The sequence below is a fragment of the Erinaceus europaeus genome, chromosome 20, assembly GCF_950295315.1.
Source record: "Erinaceus europaeus chromosome 20, mEriEur2.1, whole genome shotgun sequence".
Lineage (NCBI taxonomy): Eukaryota > Metazoa > Chordata > Mammalia > Eulipotyphla > Erinaceidae > Erinaceus > Erinaceus europaeus.
The window spans coordinates 880,784-902,468 of record NC_080181.1 but is presented as its reverse complement, the minus strand read 5'-3'; the positions used below and the strand labels follow the sequence as shown (position 1 = coordinate 902,468).

Below are 21,685 nucleotides of genomic sequence, written 5' to 3'. Positions count from 1 at the left end.
ACCCCAGCCCTGACCCCGCCTGCGGCCCCATCCCCGGTCCTGACCCTGACTCTGGCCCTGACCCCAGCCCGGACTCGGGCCCTGACCCCGGCCCTGACCCTGACTGGCCCTGACCCCGGCACTGACCCCAGTCCTGACCCCGGCCCTGACCCTGACTGGCCCTGACCCCGGCACTGACCCCAGTCCTGACCCCGGCCCTGACCCTGACTGGCCCTGACTGGCCCTGACCCCAGTCCTGACCCCGGCCCCGACCCCAGCCCTGACCCTGGCCCCGACCCCAGCCCTGACCCTGGCCCTGACCCCGACTCCGGCCCTGACCCCGGCCCCGACCCCAGCCCTGACCCCGTCTCTGTCCCTGACCCGGCCCCCCATCCGCACCCTGGCGGCGCCCTGTGCTGCAGGGAAGCCAAGCCGGCCTGGGCCATGCGGGGACAGCTCACCGCCGCCCGCCCGCCTGGCCCCGCCTCACCGCTGCCCGCCTGTGACTCCTGACCCGGTGCCTCACCTCGCCGCTCGCCTCTAGGCGTCCTCCCCGCCTGGCCTGGAGCGCCACGCCTCCCTGCTGGCTCCTCAGTCCACCCGGCCGCATGGCCTCCGGGCGCGTTCCTCTCCACAGACACCGCGACTCAGGGCGCGCTGACGCTCACGCACTTTTACGACACTTTACGGCAGGCAGGTAACCGCGTGACGAAGGCTTCCGGCCTTCTCCGTGGGCGCCTCGGGTGTGACTATAGGTGTGAGGCACGTGAGCGGCTGTGACAGCTGGTGTCATAGCAGTTGTGAGGAGGGACTGACGGTGAGTGTGAGGCAGCTGTGACAGCGGTGTGACAGCGGGTGTGAGGAGACCTTGACTGCGGCTGTGAGGCGGGAGTGACAGCGTCTGTGACAACGGGTGTGACAGCGGGTGTGAGGAGGCTGTGACGGCAGGTGTGAGGAGGCCGTGACAGCAAGTGTGAGGAGGCCGTGACGGCAGGTGTGAGGAGGCCGTGACGGCAGGTGTGAGGAGGCCGTGAGGCGGGTCTGAGGAGGCCGTGACGGCAAGTGTGAGGAGGCCGTGAGGGGGTTCTGAGGAGGCCATGAAGCAGGTCTGAGGTGGCCGTGAGGCAGGTGTGAGGAGGCCCTGACAGCAGGCCTGAGGGCAGGTGTGAGGTGGCAGGGGCAGGTGTTGGGGCTGGGTTGAGTCCCAGGCACTGAGGGCAGGTGTGCGGCTGTGGAGATGATGGTGCCTGTACCACTGCCCCGGGAGTAAAAGGCACCTGACTTATGAGATGCTTCTCCTTTGCTTTAAAGACCAGTGATGATGGTTCTCTTTGCAGAATTCAGTCAACCTTGGATGGAGGTGCTTTTCTGAACTGCCATGAATGGGGTTTGGGGCTTACCCCCAACAACTGGAGCCAGGGATGTCTATCCCAGTCATCAGAAAACAGCATCTTCAGCAACCACAAAAAGTAATGTAAAGAATTCTTCCTGTGGGTTATATGGTTACCTTAAATTGTAATCCAGAATCCTAGTAGGGTCTTTTAAAATATTCCAGGTAGATTTCAAATTAATAATTCCATATTTAGAGCTTGTTTATTATTCCTTGATGGAAGAATTAAATGTTTTGATGTTTTGCACACAGTCAGTCAGTAAATAGTGTATATGTGCTTTCTTTTTTATTTTTTTATATTTGTTTATTTCCTCCAGGGTTACTGCTGGGGCTCAGTGCCAGCACTACAAATCCACTGCTCCTGTGGCTATTTTTTTCTATTTTTCTTTCTTTTTTGGATAGGACAGAGAGAAGTTGAGAGGGGAGGGGAAGTTAGAGAAGGGAGAGAAAGGTAGATACCTACAGACATGTCTCACTGCTTGTGAAGCGACCCCCTCCAGCAGGTGGGAGAGCCGGAGGCTCGAACCAGGATTCTTGTGCTGATCCTTGTGCTTTGAACTAACCTGGTGTGCTACCACCCGGCCCCCAACATACTTTCTTCATCTTAATTTTAAAATTCAACAGAACCCACTGGGATTCTTTTCTGTGCAATGTAGACATCCAAGAAAACTGAAATCATGGGGCCAGGTGGTACCACACCTGGTTAAGCACTCACATTACAGTGTGCAAAGACCCGGGTTGAAGCCCCTGCTACCAACCTCCAGGAAGAAGTTTCACCAGTGGTGAAGCAGAGCTACAGGTGCCTCTCTGTCTCTCTCCCTCTCTATCTTCCCCCTCAATTTCTCTCTGTCTCTATGAAATAATAAATAAAAATTAAATATATTTTTTAAAAGAAAGAAAACTAAAGCAAAAAGAGAGAGAGGGAAGATGAGGGAGAGAGAGAATGAGCTAATGCATACATTTCTATTTTAGGTTCTTCTGATCTAACATATAGTGAATAGCCCCTGCAGTGGTGTACACACACACACACACACACAGACACACACACGGTTATGGAAAGTGAAAACAAAGCAGGGGACCAATGAGAGGAGAAGGAGAAGTTACAGCAGACACAGTAGAGCAAGCTATTAGGGTTGAATAGAGAACAGTTTTGCATGAAGCATGATAAAGACACAGGCCACACTGTGACTGGTCACCTTCTTTCTGTCCCTGCATTCTCTCTCCATGTGTACCAATTTCTTTGTTTTAGAGAGGAAAGAGAAGAAAGAGACAGAGACACTGTTCTGACTCAAGGTGGTACCTGCAGCCACTGGTATCTTAGCTATCAACTTGGTGCTCTAACAGGCTGAACTATATACCCATTCCTTTTTTTAAGATTTTTTAAAAATGTTTATTTATTTTTGTAAGAAAGGGGGACCAGAGCACTGCTTTGCTCTAGAATATGACTGTGCTGGGGACTGAACCTATATCTTCAGGCTTGCACTTTGGTGCTGTAACAGATTGAGTGGGTGGTTTTGGCCAGCAGGAATTCTGAGGCAGGAAGAAGGAGAAGAGTCTGTGCCCATTCCCTGGATATCTCTGTGGGCTCTCTTCAGGTTGAGTGTCCATCCCTCAAACCCAAGTCACTGATGCTCATATTTCTTTAAAACAAAAAAAGTTCTAAAGGACTGGGAAGACAGCATAGTGATTAGGTAAATTACTTTTATAGATGCCCTAGACTCTTGAGTCCCCCTGTTCAATCTTCAACACCATCATAAGCCAGAGATGAGCAGTGCTTTAGTAAAATAAAATTAAAAAAAGGTAATGGCTGAATGGTGGCTCATCCAGTAGAGCACACACATTACTATACATGAAGACAAGAGTTCAAGCCCCAGTTCACCCTCATCTACAGGGGAGAAGCTTCACGAACAGTGGAGTAGTGCTGCAGGTATCTCTCTTTTTCTCTCCCTTCCTTTCCTCCCTCCCTTCCTATATCTTCTTTTCCACTTCTCTCCTTCTCTGTCAGAAATAAATAAAAATAAAAATAATTAATTAAAATATATCTGCTTCTAAAACATATAGAGTAATATCTTATTCTGGTCTTGATTTTATACTGACTTTTTTTTTTAAATAGAGACAAAGATGGCAGCAGAGCAGGGAGAGAGTTAAAGAGGTCACACAGCACTGACGCTTCAGTTCAGACTCAAACTTCGGTCTCACATATGGAAAAGCAGCACACTACCCAACCAAGCTATTTCACTGGTGCTTTTTGTTTTTTTTCTACTAACTTATGATATTGAGTGTCTTTCCATGTACTTGTTTATAGTTTTTATATCTTGTTTGATCAAATTGCTTTCAAATACCTCTATTATTTCATATTAAATTTGGAGAGTTTTTAAAAAAGATATAATCTGGCTCAAGTTTTATAAATTATGCAAGTTTCAAGATTATGTGATTTATAAACTTTGTATGGGATATATGGTTTGCAAGTACTTTTTCCTTGTCTGCCTGTGGATTGTGTTTTTATTATTCTAACACTATCTTTTGAAGAGCTGATTTCTGTTCAAAACCTTTATATCCTGCGATATTTCCAAAATTTCCCTTTAAAAATTCCCTAAATTGTTTTGACTATTCTAGCTTCATTACTTACTAATATAAAATTTAGAATTAATTTCACTGATAGTCACAAAAATCCACCTGGAATTTTGTTGTGATTATATTGAATTTATGGAACAATTTGGTGAGAATTGACATATTAACAACTTTGTATCTTCCATAAATATTTCCATTTAAGTCTCCTTAGATTTCTTTTTACCAATTTTATGTTGTCTTTTCATATACATCTGACACTTACTTGTAAAATTATTATATTAATATTTTAAATTTGACACTATTGAACATGGTATTTTAAAAATATAAAGTTTCTGATTATTCACTGCTAGTACAATGATTCACAGTTTACAATAGTTCCGCTTAAAGATATTTCTACTTCATGAAACTTCAAAAGTGTTGGCATGCAGATGAAACCATTGTTTGATCTTTGGTTTAGTCTTGGGCTAAGGAATCCCTCACCACCCCTTCCTGGACTCTGGAAGTGAAGCCCTGGGTCCTTGTCCAACCCACAGGGGCTGAGGTGTACTGTATTAAGGCATTTTGGGTGGGGATATCATGTTTTTGCATCTGCATTCCACCCTACATGTTTCCCACTGTCAGATAAGTATTCAGAGATTACACTGATTATGTGTGAGATGATTCTGTCCAGCTGCTGGCTAATGCAAGTGTCTGAGGACTCCAAGGTGGGTGAGGCTAAGCTGTGATATTTGGTAGTGCAGGGGAGCAAATGCATGTCCACATAGGATGGTCTTTGTGGCACCTAACCCAGCATGAGTCAGGGGAAATATCTATATAGAAGTAGGATTACACTTATATATTGATATCAAGTCCTCCAACCTTGATACAGTCATTAGTTTTAATAGCTTTCGGAAGCTTCTCTGAGGTTTTCTACACTAACATCATGTCATTGTGAGTAGAGACAGGTTTATGCCTTCCATTCCAATATGTGTCCTTTATTTATTTTTTGCATAATATATATAATATTACTTTACCCTCTCAGGAAATTTGGAATCATGAAACCTAGTATTTTCACAGTTCATTAAAATTGTGCCACATTTTTCTTTTAAAAGATGTAAACCAGATAGATTTTGTACAAGAAAACAAAACAAAACAAGTGACTTCTTGGGAGAAATTTCTATCACACATAAATGTGAAAAAGTGGTATAATAGACACCTTGTACCTATCACAGAACTTTCCATGTTCTACCTGTATCCCCACTGACTCTCCCCTCTCAACTGGGTCCTTTCAAAGTATATCCTAATAGAAATGGATTTCACAGTGTATCACCCATTTATTCTGGAAGTATTCCAAAACTGGACATGGGGTCTTATTCACCATTTTATGTCCATTGTTCTGCCCTGCATCTCACACAGGAAGGAGATAGATGTTCAAGAAATTTTATTGAAATCAATATTTGTGGAAACTCTCTCTTACTTTAGCTTAGTTCTAGAACTCCCTTTCCTTTTGTTCTTTTAAAACCCAGGTGTGCTTACTTTGTGCTCACTATAGTTAATTGTTTAGACCATCTTCTTGTATAAGATGTGCTTTATTTAGCACGTGATAAAATCTAAGTAGTGCATATGTAAGTAGTAGAGCTTGGTAACACAGTATATACTAAAACCCCGCTTAAGAGCCAGAATCCCCTGACCCAAAATGTCTAAAGTCACTGCCCTTCAAATGCTAGACCCCTGATCTCATTTTTGAGGCTTATAAAATACTGCTGGGGCTCGGTGGTGGTTCATCTGGTAGAGTGCACATGTTACAAAGGAGGATCCTGGTTCAAGCCCACTTCCCTACAGGGGGGAAGCTTCACAGTCAGCAGAGCAGTGCTTCAGGAGTCTTTCCTACCTGTTTTTCTTTTCTCAATTTCTTTCTATCAGCGTCTACCAAAAATAAAGTAAAAGGGAAAAAAATCTACTGGGAATGGTTGAGCCTTGTAGGCACTGAACCCCAGCAGTAGCCCTGGTGGCAAAAGAGAGAAGTGCCATCATGTGGTAGTTGGGCTACTGTGTATTTTAAAAGAGGATTTAGATAATCTAGGTTTATACAGTTATTGGTATAGTTTGATTTATGTATGCCACCATACTTTTTTATTTTGATTATCTATTTTTTCCTGCTTTGGAGAGCATCTTTTGGTCCTTGTTAAGTTTCACCATGCTTGACTGACCTTTCCAGATCTAAAGAGAAAGGGACAGAGAGACCAAGTACTAATGCTTTCCCAAGTGCCTTAGGTGTGGTGTAGTGAATGCTTGGACCTGGCTCACATACACCGTGATGCAGGTGCCTTCTCAGATGAACTAGCTCACTAGCCCCATAGTTGGATATTTCATTATAAGTCCATTTTATCTACACTTGATTTCTAAGTTGAATCTCACTGTTATAATTCTTTTTTTCATTTTTATATTTATTTATTTATTCCCTTTTGTTGCCCTTGTTGTTTTATTGTAGCAGTTATTATTGATGTCATTGTTGTTGGATAGGACAGAGAGAAATGGAGAGAGGAGGGGAAGACAGAGAGGGGGGGAGAAAGATAGACACCTGCAGACCTGCTTCACCGCCTGTGAAGCGACTCCCCTGCAGGTGGGGATCCGGGGGCTTGAGCTGAACCGGGATCCTTACGCTGGTCCTTGTGCTTTGCACCACCTGCACTTAACCCACTGCACTACTGCCTGACTCCCATTGTTATAATTTTTTTGGTAATTGCTCTGAGTTTTACAAAGTATTTCTTTAACTTATTGTAGTCTGTGTTCAAATTATAATGTATTGCTTCATATGTAGTATGTGAACCTTATAACAGAACATTTGTTTACTGCCTTTGACTCTTTCTTTATACTTTTTAAAAAATTATTTATAAACAGGAAACACTGACAAAAACCATAGGATAAGAGGGGCACAACTCCACACAGTTCCCACCGCCAGAACTCCGTATCCCATCCCCTCCCCTGATAGCTTTCCTATTCTTTATCACTCTGGGAGTATGGACCAAGGGACATTATGGGGTTCAGAAGGTGGAAGGTCTGGCTTCTGTAATTGTTTCCCTGCTGAACATGGGCATTGACAGGTCGATCCATACTCCCAGCCTGTCTCTCTCTTTGCCTAGTGGGGCAGGGCTCTGGGGAAGCAGGGCTCCAGGACACATTGGTGGGGTCGTCTGCCCAGGGAAGTTGGGTTGGCATCATAGTAACATCTGGAACCTGGTGGCTGAAAGAAGAGTTAACATATAAAGCCAAATAAATTGTTGACTAATCATGAACCTAAAGGCTGAAATATTGCAGATGAAGATTTGGGGGTCTCTGTTTGTAGATCATTTGTAGGCCTATTTTAGTTATAGTCCAAAGGGGCCCATGACTGTACTAGGGTTTTTTTTTTTTTTTTTCCCCTGAGTCTGACATCTGATATGCGGGTGGGTCCAAGTTATTGTCTGGGGAGATGATGTCATGATGTCATGGCTGGAAAAGGGGCTAGAAATCTGGATCAAGGAAGAGAGTAGCTCCCAAATATGGGAAAGCTGTATAATTATTGTTGACTGTAGACCCCATTGATTTGATCTGGGGCCCATATTCAGCTTAGGATCCTATGTAACCTCTGCATCCCTGTAGGTCTGAACTCACAATCTGTGGTCATGAGTAGGAATGTTCCAAGCTGCCCCAGTTTCAAAACCCATCTTGCTCAGGTTGAAGATAAAGTATGTTGTCCCTGCAGGAATGCATTGTTACCATTTATGCTTAGACAATAAATTTTCTTTTAAGGTAATTAAAAATACCACCTGGGGGCTGGATGGTAGCTCTCTTGGTTGAGCACTCATGTTACAATATGCAAGGACCTGGGTTCAAGCCCCCAGTCCCCACCTGCAGGAGGAAAGCATCATGAGTGGTGAAGCAGTACTGCAGGTGTCTCTCTGTCTCTGTCCCTCTCTGTATCCCCCTTACCCTTGATTTCTGGTTATCTCTATCAAATATATAAATATAATATTTTTAAAAAGAAAGGTAATCTTTTTATTCATTCTAATTTTATCATTTCTGATATTTTTAGTTTTGTCATGCTGATCAAAATTTTCATTTGATATCACCCTCCTGCCTAATGAACTTTGTTTAAAATTTATTATTGTCCAGATTTGTTGACAGTAGATCAGACATTACTTATCTACAAATAATGATTGTTTTGTCTTCTTTTGCTGATTTTGGTTGAGTATAGAAATATGGGATGGCAGTTTTCATTTTCTTTTTGAATTCTGTTTATGGTGCACCACCATATTTCAGTTCACAGAGTTTCTGTATGAGAAGTCCACTCTTCTCATTCAGGAACTTTCACTAATACATGTTAGGGGGGTTAATGTTGATTCACAATTTTTTAAGTTATTTTTAATTTAAAAAATATTTATTCCCTCTTGTTGCCCTTATTGTTTTATTGTTGTAGTTATTATTGTTGTTGTTGATGTCATCATTGTTGGATGTAACAGAGAAATGGAGAGAGGAGGGGAAGACAGAAAGGAGGAAAGACAGACACCTGCAAACCTGCTTCACAGCTTGTGAAGCGACTCCCCTGCAGGTGGGGAGCCAGGGGCTTGAACCGGGATCCTTTCTCAGTCCTTGTACTTTATGCCACCTGTGCTTAACCCACTGTGCTATCATTCAACTCCCTGATTCACAATTCTTAAGGCCTTTCTTTGATTCTCACTCTCATCTTTGTCTTTGTGTTTGGAAGCAGTGCTGCAGGTATCCTCTCTCCTCTTTTTTTTTTAATAACTTTATTTTATTTTAATGAGAGGGAGATACAGAAAGAAAAACCTAGAGAAAGTGCTCCCCCACACACCAAAAGAAAAAAGAAAAAAATCAGGAAAAACTACTATCAAGAAATAAAGTTATAAATAGAACCAAACTCAGAAGCCATTCATATGTTAGAGCTATCAAAGTGAGACTTTAAGATAATTATAATCAAAGTGATAAAGATACAATAGAAAGAGCTGATAAAAGAAATGGAAATTTCAGCAAAGAAATGGCAAGTATTAAAAATGTCAAATAATCATTTATAAATAACTTGATGTCAGAATACTTCTTTCAGCAGACTATCAGTAGGTTGGCTATGGCTAAGCGACAGATCAGAGAACTGGGGAGCAGAGCAGAGGGTTCCTAACCAGAATATAGAGCAGCAGACCTCCCGTTCAGTCTCATCCCTGGGAACAATGGCTTCATCTCTGCCTTCCCCATGATGGTTGCAGAAAGGATCAAACTTTTTCTGTGGTAGCATAGGTCTCTACTCTGTTCTTAATCCCCTGTGACCTAGGTGGGGACACTGTGGACTGGGGGATTGCTGCCTTCTAAATGTGACTTTTTGTTTTATGTTTTTAGAAAGTATTAATTTCTGTTTATGAGAAAGAGGATGACAAGATCACTGCTCATCTCTGACATATGATGGTGCTGGGGATTGAATCTAGAACCTCTCGGGCCTCAGGCATGCATGTGGTACTGAGATAGCTTCCCATCCCTGGCTTGTTTTTCATGAGAGAACAGTCCAGGGAATTAATCTTGTGCTAAGTCCAGGCATCAGTTTCTCACCTTCTGTAAACCTGCATCATCCAGGTATACAGTGAGGTTCTCTTCACTTCTGATCTTTCCTGAGATTCACTGAAGTCCTGAAAAGAAGCGCTGATTTATGTTTGAGTGTGAACTCTGTTTTCTGGGGCTCTAGTTCTCCTGACCAGATCACCTAATGCACATTTGACCTTAAAAATGTTTTAAAGGGCCCAGATAGTAGTGCACCTGGTTTAGTGCACACATTACAATGTGCAATGACTGAAGTTCAATCTCCCTACCTCCACCTGCAGGAGAGATGTTTCATTGGTGTTGAAGCAGTACTACAGGTGTCCTTTCTCCACTTTTTTTTTTTTTTCAAATTTTAATTATCTTTACATATTTATTAGAGACAGCCAGAAATCTAGAGTGTAGGGGGAGGTAGTGAGGGAGAGAGAGAGAGACACCTGCAATACTGCTTCACCACTCACAAAGCTTTCCCCCTGCAGGTGTGGAATGGGGGCTTGAACCCGGGTCCTTGAGCATTATAACATGTGCACTCAACCAGGTGTGCCACCACCTGGCCCCCTTTCTCCACTTTTTAAAAAATACTTTATTTAAAAACACTTTATTTTATTTTAATGAGAAAGAGAGGGAGATACAGAGAGAAAGACAGAAAAAAACAACAGAGCACTGCTCAACTCTGTTTTATTGTGGTGCTGAGGATTGAACCTGGGAACTAGCAACCTCAGGCATGAGAATCTTTTGCAGAACCATTATGCTGTCTCCCCAGATACTCTTTCTCTCCATCTCTCTCTTTTTAAAATTTTATTTATTTTATAAGACAGAAAGAACTTGAGAGGGAAGAGGGATAGAAAGAGAGAGACACAAAGACACCTGCAGCATTGCTTCACCACCTGTGAAGCTTCGCCCTTGCAGGTGAGGAGCAGGGCCTTAAACCTGGGTCCTTGTGCATGGTAATGTGTGCACTTAGCCAGCTGAACTACCACCCAGCCCCTCCCTTACTCTCTTTCTATTTCTCCTTCTCACTGATTTTCTCTCTGTCCTTGTAAATAAATGAATGAAATAAAAATATATGAAGAAACATTTAAACATATTTGCATATTTGTCTTACTTTTTTCCAGACTGACCCCACTTTCTTTTGTGTTCTGTCAAAGGTACAATATTTTCTGTGGTTTGCCACTCTCAGGAGGGTTCCTCTTTTGGAAATTCAATTCTGATGGTTACCTTATGACCTTCGTTCCCTGGGGATTTCAGGAAGACTTATGGCCCTATATATTATCTGTTTTTGTGGTGTTTATCAGGATGGGGACCACATTCTCTCCCAGCTTGCTGCAGCTTGGGAGGAAGTAAGATTGATGCTCCTCACTTTCTTTACTCAGCATTACATTTTTAAGATTCATTCATGTTGTTGTGTGTAGTTGTAGTTCATTTATTCTCCCTGATGTGGAATATTCTATTATGTGTGTATACACCACAGTTTTTCCACTTTCCTGTAAATAGGCACTTGGGTTGTTTCTTGTTATTTATTTTTATGAACTGTATTGCTTGGAGCCCTCTCAGTTACTCATGTGAGTGCAGCTTTGTCAGTTTCTTGAACTCATCTATCTGCAAGGAGGCTGTGGATGTGAAGGGGCATATATATGTTCAGCAGCAGCCTCACAGCAGATACTTTCAGTCTAATTCATGTCTCTGTTCCTCCATAACAAGGAGGAGGTGCCCACAGCATTATGAGTCTTCTGCCCTCTGAGACATCAGAAATGTTTACCTTGTCTTCCTTTCTTAGTCCTGAGTTCCACTTCCCGCTATTTGCTTGTGTGAATCTTAACATGCTTTGGCATATGACCAGCCTTCGCTCTCTGGTTCTGGTTTTCTGACTCTCAGTTCTTTTTGAGATGGCTGTGTGTGTATGTTTGTATGTGTGTGCATATGTGGGAGGTGAGTATGCTGGACACTTGAGGCTGCGGTAAATTCATAAGGCAGAATCCTTGAGGTAGACTCAATTTCACTCTAGAAACAGTTTTAACTAGCTAACTGGTAACAACTCCTAGCATCATTTCTCTGCTCCTTTGTCTTCAAAGATACTAAGAAAGATGAAGTCAAGATTTGTATATAGTTCAGAAGCAGTGAATTTTCTCTCTCAAACTATAGGTTTCCCATAGAGCTGGCTTCATAAGGAACAAATGAAGAATTTTCCCTGCTGCTTTGTTCTCTTTGCAATGAATCTATGAGCCAGAATTAGGGTGCTCATGGGAAGGCATTAATTCACAGGCTGTAATATGAATGAGGATGGATATAGTGAGAGATTCAGTGTTTATGCCCCCAATGTCAATTTTCTGGGAATATATTTTATGGTAATAGAAATATAGGTAAAGAACAAGAGAGAAGTTATGAGCAGAACTAAATAAAGAAGTCCTTATTTTCTGTATGCTGTAAGTTTCATTTTCCCTGGGGAAATATTGATTCAAAGCAGCTCTGAAGTGCATGGAATTCTCTTCCCCTGATAGCTATAAAATTAGGGGGAAACATGGTCTGTGTTCTCTAGGAGACTGGAATTTAACAGAGATTAGTATGCCAAGCAATACCAATGAAGGCATTACTAAACACATGGTGAAGAGCACATCTAAATAGGCATAGATGCTCTGAAAGCTGCCTATAACTCAGAGTTAAGAGACAGCAGGATCAGAATAGACAAGGCAAGGGTAGTTCAAGAATGAGCATCACATCAAGAAGAGAATGCAGCATGAAAAAACATCTCCTTATCCAGAGGTATATGTATTTATATGTATGTCCTTACATGGTGCATTCTTGTCACAGTGTATACTGGCTGAGTTAAAGCCCTACTAAGATGGTCTTCCTCAGCTGAGCTGTCCTAAGGCAAAGGGCTCAAAGTCCCTTGGTCCAATGATGTAGAGTGAGTTTCAGGAAAGCACATTAAGTGCACCTGGAAACTTGTCCGAAGTTCAGACTTTCAGATCACACCACAGAATCACTGGACTAGACACTCCAGGGTGGGACCCTAAATACTATGTTGCATGAAATGCCAGACTATAATTTCTTTCTTTCTTATTTATTTTATTTATTATTATTTTTTGCCTACAGGGTTATTGCTGGGTATCGGTGCCTGCACTATGAATCCACTGCTCCTGGAGGCTTTTTTTCCCTTTTGTTGCCATTGTTGTTTATTGTTACTGTTGTTGTTATTGCTGTTGTCATTGTTGGATAGGACAGAGAAATCGAGAGAAATGGGAAGACAGAGTAGGGGAGAAAAAGATAGATGTCTACAGACATTAAATAAAGGTTTATCAGAGCAAATCTTGCTTCACTATCTGTGTATGTTTGATGCTACAAGGATACTACTGAGTAGTTGCAAGAGAGAATACCTGTTCTTTTGAAGAAAAACTCTGTGGGCTATTTTTCTGAATCCTTCCCAATTCTAAGACCTAGGGTCAAAACTGTACTCCTGTGTTCCCTGTCCCTACTAGATCCTCTCTCTATTTTGATTCCAAATTGCATCCAAATCTCTGCCCAGGCTCAGCTCCTGACAAAGGGACTTGGCACATCTACTCAACTGTTCCTTTATTTTCTGCCACCTTTTGCATACCAGTGCCGTCCTTAGGGGAGCCGTGATCTCCAGGCTGACATAGAGTGTGTCTCAGTAGGTCCCCAAATGGTTGGTATCCTGGGAGAAGTGCTTCTCTTAGAAAAGGCACAGTTCTCATTTCTGCAACTACCTTCTGCCACCACCTCTTTATCACTGTGACCTGCTCAGGAGTCTCTGGCATGATTATTTCACTAACATTTATACATTTTAACTATATAAAGCTCCAGAGGTCCCTGACACTCTACCACATGATGTATGATGTCAAGGACCTCTAACAATACAAAATAGAGTAAGATTGGGCTGGCAAGACAGCTCACTTGGATGGAAGCTTCAGTGCTGTGGTGTCTTCCCCCCACTGTCTTTCTGTCTATAAAAGTTGACCTGGAGTGGTAAAGCTGGAGTGATGATGATGATGATGATGAGAGAGAGAGAGTGAAAGAGAGGGAGAAGTGTCCATTTTAATCCAGTACTGTGCTGTTTTAATTACTATTGCTTTGTAGTATAAACTGAAGTTGGGAAGCATGATAGCTCCATATTTTTCCTTTTTTCTCAGAAACACATTGGTAATTTGTGGCCTTTTGTGGTTCTACACAAATATTTGGACAAATTGTTCAATTTGCTTGAGAAATGCCATTGTAATTTTGATAGGGATTGCACTGAAATTGTGCTTTTGATAGAATGACCACTTTAATAATGTTTATTCTTCTAATCCAGGAACAAGGAGTATTCTTCCATTTCTATGTGTCCTTCTCTATTTCCTTTTTTTTTTTTTTTTGCCTCCAGGGTTATTGCCAGGGCTCAGTGCCTGCACCACGAATCCACTGCTCCTGGAGATCATTTTTTCCCCTTTTGTTGCCCTTGTTGTTTTATCATTGTTGTGGTTATTATTGTTGTTGTTGCTGCTGTAGTTGGATAGGACAGAGAGAAATCGAAAGAGGAGGGGAAGACAGAGAGGGGGGTAGAAAGATAGACACCTGCAGACTTGCTTCACTGCCTGTGAAGGGACTCCCCTGCAGGTGGGGAGCCATAGGCTTGAACTGAACTGGGATCCTTACTCCGGTCCCTGCGCTTTGCACCACATGCGCTTTAACCCGCTGCCCTACCGCCCAACTCCCCCTTCTCTATTTCTTTTAACAATGTCTTACAGTTTTCATTGGAAAGTCCCTTCACTTCCTTTGTGAGGTTCACCCCAAGGTATTTTATCTTTTGGAGTTCAGTTGTAAATGAGATTGAGTCTTTTACTTCCCTTTCCTCTGTTTCCTCTGTTTTCCTGTTACAGGAATGCTACATATTCAAATATATTGATTTTGTATCCTTTTACTCTACTGAATTTATTAATTATTTACAGTAGTTTTTTTGGTGGAATGTTTTGGTTTCTGTAGGTATAATATCATGTTCAACAGCAAATAGTGATAGTTTGATTTCTTCTTTCCAATCTGTATTCCTTTGGTATCACTTTCTTCTCTGATTGCAGTGGTGAAGACCTTACGGTTGAATATGAGTGGAGACAAGTGAACATCCTTGTCTTGTTTCTGATTTTAAAATGATGTTAGCTGTGGGTTTGTCATAAATAGTCTTTATTGTGTTGAGGAATGGTTCTTCTATCCTCAGTTTCTGGGAGGATCTTTATCATAAGTGGATGTTCAGCTTTTTTTAAAAAGCAGGCAGCTACAATCTACCTCTCAAACTGCTGCCTTTCTTAATAATGAGACACACTGGAAGATTTCCTTTATAACTATGTTTTTATTATGTGATACTTCTTTTCAATATCTGGAAAGATATCTGTGTTTTTTTTTTTCTTTCTAAAGGTAGAGACAAAGACACAGAAAAAGAGATAAAGACCACAACACTAAGGCTTACTTGAATGCAGCAAGAGCTGGGTTCAAACTTGGTTTGTAGACATGACAAAGCAGTACATTATCCAAGTAAGCTATTTCACTAGCCCCATTTGTGGTTTGTAACACATTGTTTTTTTGAACATTGTGCTAGGGGAAGTAAGGCTGACACAAAATGAAAAAAAATACAATTAGTATCAAGAGTTGAGACAGCAAAAGTTCTTTTCTGGAAGGTTAAGGAGTTGGACTGAGAAGAAAGAGAAACTTATTAGTCAAACTGAATGGAGCATGAAGAGGATGCACATTGATACTGGCGGAGGATTCTGACTGTTATAAAGAGAGAAGGGACTGTTCCTTTCTGTTGTAAAGACATGAAGTCTGGGTTGTTTCTCAGGACACTGGGAAGGAAATGTTCTTCTCATCCTCTTCTATGAAGTACCTGTTGCAGATCAGAGAGGCCTTCTGAAGGATTTTGAAATACATGGCTTCATATGGTTGCAGGAAAATGCTGTATGTGTGGTCTAAGAATAGTTTCTTTACAATGGGAGCTTTATGAGTTGAGTTTTAATTTAGAAGATCATCTGTGGACGAGTCTCAGTGAAGTATCTTACATCCTAGGGACTGTTATGAAAGCCCCCTTTATCTTTCCAGTTGATTAAAGATCATTGTTGAGTACTTACAGTGGGGAAAGTGGAACACTCAAGATTTCGAATTACATACTCACAACCATAAAATTACAATATAGTAATCCCAGCCTTGGTACAAGCAGTAATGGAACAGTAGATAATAAAACACTTCACATCTGCATAGCATTTACAATCTCTCCTAGAGCACTTTCATGCCTTTAATTTTATTTTACCCTCACAATAATACTATAAGGAGGTACTTAATCATTGAACTAAAAATAAAACTCAAAATAAAAAATTGTGTTCATTAGAGTCTTAAAGAAGAGCATATGCTCTGGACAAAGGCAAAAGAACTGGGTGTGAATGGCAGCTCGGAGCCCTGCCAGCTCTGTCATACCGACTTAGCTTTGTGATGTATCTGGACATAATCTTTAAACAGACTATGTATAGCATCACTGAATAACACCCGGGCTTATGAAGGTGAACTCCGCAGTACAGAGTTATTATTCAGTGGGTTTTATTTCCTTTTCTGCTTATCTTCAGCTATGTCTCAAAAAATGAAAAAGATAGAAAGTAGTTTCTCAGTGAAACAGCATGGTAAATGATAGTTTATGAAAACTGTCTAAAAACAAACAGCAACAAACAACAAAATAGTACAGCAATCCTAAAGAGAGTTAATGTCTAATATCTTATTTATTTTACATAAAGACAAAGAATAATTGAGAGGGAAGGAGGAGATAGATGATAGATTGGTAGATAGATAGATAAATAGATAGACAGATAGACCTATAGCATTGATTTACCACTCATGAGGCATGCCCCCCTGCAGGTGGGGTCCTTGTGCCTGAGGAACTTGAAGTTGGCGCTCTTTTATAGGGAAACAACTACCTCACCTACATATACTGCTACTTCGTAAGATACTGCTGAATGGATATGCACTCAACCAGCTGTGCCACCACCCATACCCCCAGGAGAGTTAATTTCTATGGTATGTATGAGCTTCATTGCATGAAAAAGGAACCCTCATGAGTGGCCTCATCTTTACTAGAGACAAAAGAAAACTTACATGGTGACAAACACACCTTTGTTTGGAATTAAGGGAAATTAGATGAATTTCTACAGACCTTCAAATCTAATGTTTGCAAGCTCAGTGAACACTGTCTGACTACAGCCTTAAAAAAATAAAAGTAACAGTGATAAGACAGTTTTAAAAAAATATTTATTTTCTCTTTTGTTGCTCTTCTTGTTTTATTGTTATAGTTATCATTGCTGTTATTGATGTTGTTGTTATTGGATAGGACAGAGAGAAGTGGAGAGAGGAGGGGAAGATAGAGAGGGGAAGAGAAAGACAGACACCTGCAGACTTGCTTCACTACCTGTGAAGTGACAACCCTGCAGGTGGGGAGCCGGGAGCTCGAACCGGGATCCTTACTCCTGTCCTTATGTTTTGCAACATATGCGCTTAGCCTGCTGTGCTGCCGCTGGACTCCCAATAAGACAGTTTTGATATCAATCCTCTGAAGAGGCTCATATGTCATCATTCAGCTGAGATATGTCTATTGAAAATGTAGATAATTTGATCCAAGGACATAATTTCTTGATGATCCTGCTGAAAATGCAACCAGTTTGGAAAATGTAGAGTAAAACCTATTTAGCATGCTCACTAGAAGGTCTTTCTCAAGATCAGATCTTTTTTGTTTGTTTGTTTAAGTTTTTATTTATAAAATGGAAACACTGACAAGACCCATGTGAGCTCAGACCTACAGGGATGCAGAGGTTACATAGACCCCTGTGCTGAACATGAGCCCCAGATCAGATTGATGCAGTTTATAGTTAACAAGACCAGATATCTTAAACCAGCCTTTGGAAGCTGCTATTTCATAGACTCATGATAACCTCTACAACTGCCTACGTGAGCTCCTGCACACTGGTGTGGAAGCCACAGGCATCACATACCACACGAGAGAGCGGCAGAGTGATCATTATGTGTTGAACATTAAGGGCTTTGTTGGTATCTTTGCCAACTCTGAGGGCAGACCCACTCAGCAGTATCTTCGGTAGCAGGCGTACCTGTAGGTGAGGCAGCTGCTTAGCTCTGCTGACTGGTCCCAAGTTCCTCAGGCAGTCCTTGGCTGCATTCCCTTCCTGTGCCTTGTCTCATGTTAGGGCAGTGCTATCTATCTATCTTCATGTGGCAGGAGAGTGGTCTCCTTGAAGCTACAGCCAGCCAGCCAGGCATGGCTAGAACTTTGATTTTGAGCCCCTGGATAGAATGTTTAACACAGCATTTGAGCAACTAATGCAATCTAATCATGACTCTACTAGGACACTCTGCTTCCTGATTCCTTCTGGTTCAGTCCATTGCAGTTTAAATTATCAGTAATCTTGTCTTGTGTCATAAAACTATGCTTTAAAAATGTGACCCACAGATAAAATTTTTCATACTCAGCTCATTGCCCTGATATCAGTGTGTTTGTAAGGACTTTGGCCCATCCATGGAGAGTAGATCTGATTAAAATATGGATATCTCTCTCTTTATCTCTTTCTGTCTCTCTCTCTCTGTCTCAAGTTATTTATGTTGCTCTTACAGATATTTTCATGTTTTTTATGGGTCTTTTAAGAGTCTGTCTTTCTAAGATTTGGAGCATGTGCCATAAAGTGAATAAGCAGCCCCTTTGCTCACTTACATGACTCATAAGTGGGATTCTGTCAGCCCAGGTGGCTCTCTTGTTGACACATTAAATTGATGTTTGTACAACTATCTGCTCACTTATCCCTAAGAGTTCTTTACTGAAGACATAGTGGCTTCCATATGCTACCCTTTCTCACCTCCACACAAGGGTGGTGAAGGAAGGACAGAGGAACTTAATTTTTAATCCTAAATTTCACTTGGGCTTTTGGTTCATGCTGTATTTGTATATAATTACCTGTCTTTTGTATGGGAATATTTCACATGATGAGAAATAAATTGTCCTAGGCCTCATCCATGGCATTAAGCTTTGGAATTGAGAGTTGATGTTAAAGCTCAGCACTTGCATGCCTGGGTGTTAGAGACCCCAGTTAAATCTCTCACGCCATATGCCAGAGGTGAATAGTGCTCAGGTCTCTCACTTTTTTCTGTTTCTCTCATAAAGTAATTGAAGAGAGATAGGCATAGTTTCTATCTTTACTGAATTTTTAGTGTGTAAAGAGTCTAAGTACTGATATATTTCAATTTGATAAGTGGATTCCACCATTCCCTATGGTCTACCATAGGAACACACTTGAAATGCATCCCTTTTGAACAATATTGGCTAATGTTTAGTCTTAGTTACTTAAGTGTTGATCACAAAAAAGAGGTGTATAAAAATATATTGATACAGTAGATTGCATAAAAATATCTTATGATCTTACAGGAATGACCACTTTTTCCCTAGGAAGATGAGTGTTTATTGAAGCAAAGAAAGTTTATAAAAGATAGAGAAAGATATACATTATAGATTCAAATTGGTCCTCAAGAGTATTAGGCCCAGTATTTCCTGACCCTCCTACTTAAAAAAAAGTATATTATTAGTTATATAGTATTGATTTGCAAAATTATAAGGTAATACAGTTATAATTCCACACCATTCCCACCACCAGATTTTTGTGTCCCCATCCCATCTAATAGAAACTGCAGTGGTTGTCCCAAGGTCACAGATAAGGGTTATATCTATCACTATCTACCTCTATCTATATTTTTGCCCATTCTTAAAATTTTATTAGTGACTTAATAGTTTACAAAATTATAAGATAATAGGAGTATAATCCTGCATGTTCCCACCACCAGAGTTCTGTATCCTCATTCCCAGTATTGGAAACTGCAGTAGTTCTCCTAAGGTTGCAGATATGGGATAACTGTTATTTCTTTAGCTACCTGTCTATATTTGTATATATTTATCCTTTTTGACCTATGGCTCTGTCTTCTCTTCCTTTTTAAAAAGATCTTATTTATTTACTAGTGAGAAAGTTAGGAGGAGAAAGAGGAAGAATGAGACATCATTCTAATACATGTGTTGCCATGGACTGAACTCAGGACCTCATGGTTGAGAGTCCAGTGCTTTATCCACTGTACCACCTCCTGGACCACTCTTCTCTTCCTTTCTTCTTTTTTTTTTTTTTACTATTTATTTATTTATTTATTTATTTATTTATTATTGGATGGAGACAGAGAGAAATTGAGAGGGGATGGCGAGACACAGAAGGAGAGAGACAGACACCTGCAGCCCTGCTTTACCACTAGTGAAGCTTTCCCCCTGTAGATGGGAACCAAGGGCTTGAACCTAGGTCCCTGTGCACTGTTGTGTGTGCATTTAACCAGGTGTGCCACCACCTGCCCCCTCTATTCCTCTCTACGTCACACCTTCATCTAGTACTACTTCTGAATGTTCTTCTTTTTCTTTCCAGGTTCTGATGGAATTGCAGTTCCTCTGGTCATCTTCCCCTATCATTTCTTGCCCTCTGGGAATATGGATCAAAATTCTTTATGGGGTGCAGAAGGTGGAAGTTCTGGCTTCTGTAATTGCTTCTCCACTGGACATGGAAGTTGATAGGTGGATCCATACCTCCAGCTTGTTTCTATCTTTCCCTAGTAAGGTAAGACTCTGGAGAGGTGAGGTTCTAGGACACATTGGTGAGATCATCTGCCCAGGGAAGGCAGGTTGGAATCATGATAGCATCTGCAATGTGGTGGTTGAAAGGCAGTAAGATACAAAGCAGGACAAAATGATTAATGAACAGGAAACAAAAAGTAACAGTAGAGCAGATGTGAATAGGGATCTTAGGGTAGAAAGAAGCTCGGAAGTCCTTTCTAGGCATATTCCAAGTGGGGCCTATGATTTTCTTAGTTTGTACTTGAGTTTGATAATTAACTTGGAGATGGACAAAAATATCATCTGGGAAGATGGTGTCAGAGTTGAGAAAAGGGCTAGAAAGTTGGATTAGGGCAGAGAGTAGCTCCCAATCTTAAAGACAATCTATGAACAAAATTAACTGTTTACTCTATCTACCTGACCCAGAGCCCATATATACTCATATATAGCACAGGAGCCTGTGTAACTTCTGAGTCTCTGTTGGTCTGAGCTTACAGTCCATGGTCACAGCTGAAAACATTCTAGGCTGTATTCATTTCAAGACCTGTCTTCCTCAAGTGGTAAGGTAGAGTGGCGGAGCCTCTTTTCAGAAAGTGAGGCAGTCCTTACCAATGACTGCTGTTCAGCATAGGCTTTGTAATACTGTCTGTCTAATTGCTAAGCTGTGGTTACAAAGCAATACAACAGGTCAAAGTCATATTGAAGTGTACTTTTTTAATATTTATTTATTTATTTACTTTCCCTTGAAGTGTACTTTTTTAATATTTATTTATTTATTTTCCCTTTTGTTGCCCTTGTTGTTTAACATTGTTGTAGTTATTGATGTCGTTGTTGTTGGATAGGATAGAGAGAAATGGAGAGAGGAGGAGAAGACAGAGAGGGAGAGAGAAAGCTAGACACCTGCAGACCTGCTTCACCGCCTGTGAAGCGACTCCCCTGCAGATGGGGATCCAGGGGCTCGAACCGGGATCCTGCTAACCTACCTCCTGACTCCCTAAAGTGTACTTTTTAAAGGGAAGAAACAAGCCCCTCCATTCTAATAACTGTCATCCCAGGGCCAGTGAGGTTATTAACACATAGTTTCACTCTTATTTTTTCCAGACTCGCTCTTCCTGCACAAGCAGATACAGACTTCTAGGGGAAAAAATGAAGTGTGTGTGTGTGTGTGTGTGTGTGTGTGTGTGTGTGTGTGTGTGTGCCTCAGAAGTTTAGAGAAGAGGCGTATGGTCTTTATCTTCATTGGTAATCTTGCATGAATAAAACACTTGCATATTTCTTGTGCTCTGCAAACACTTTTGCAGAAACTTTGTGTCTAGATTTTTCTGTGACTCATTTCTGCCATCTCAGAAGAGGTATTGGACAGATGTAGGGGCATCTCCATGTCTCTGTGGCATGTCCCTATAATCTCAGCAGAGAACCCCAGTCTTCTGGTCACAGGACAGACCTACAAGGGTGACTTGGTGACTCTGTGACATGCCTCCACACCCTCAGGAGAGGACTTCAGCCTCTGCATCACA

The 21,685-nt window shown here is 41.4% G+C and overlaps 1 long non-coding RNA gene across 1 annotated transcript; it reads left to right on the top strand.

Moving 5' to 3' along the window:
* The first annotated feature begins 1,196 nt into the window (after positions 1 to 1,196).
* Positions 1,197 to 21,336, top strand: LOC132534894 (uncharacterized). The gene is made up of 3 exons (XR_009546656.1): positions 1,197 to 1,448; positions 19,984 to 20,172; positions 21,270 to 21,336. It is a non-coding gene; the product is annotated as an uncharacterized LOC132534894 (long non-coding RNA).
* The last annotated feature ends 349 nt before the right edge of the window (positions 21,337 to 21,685 follow it).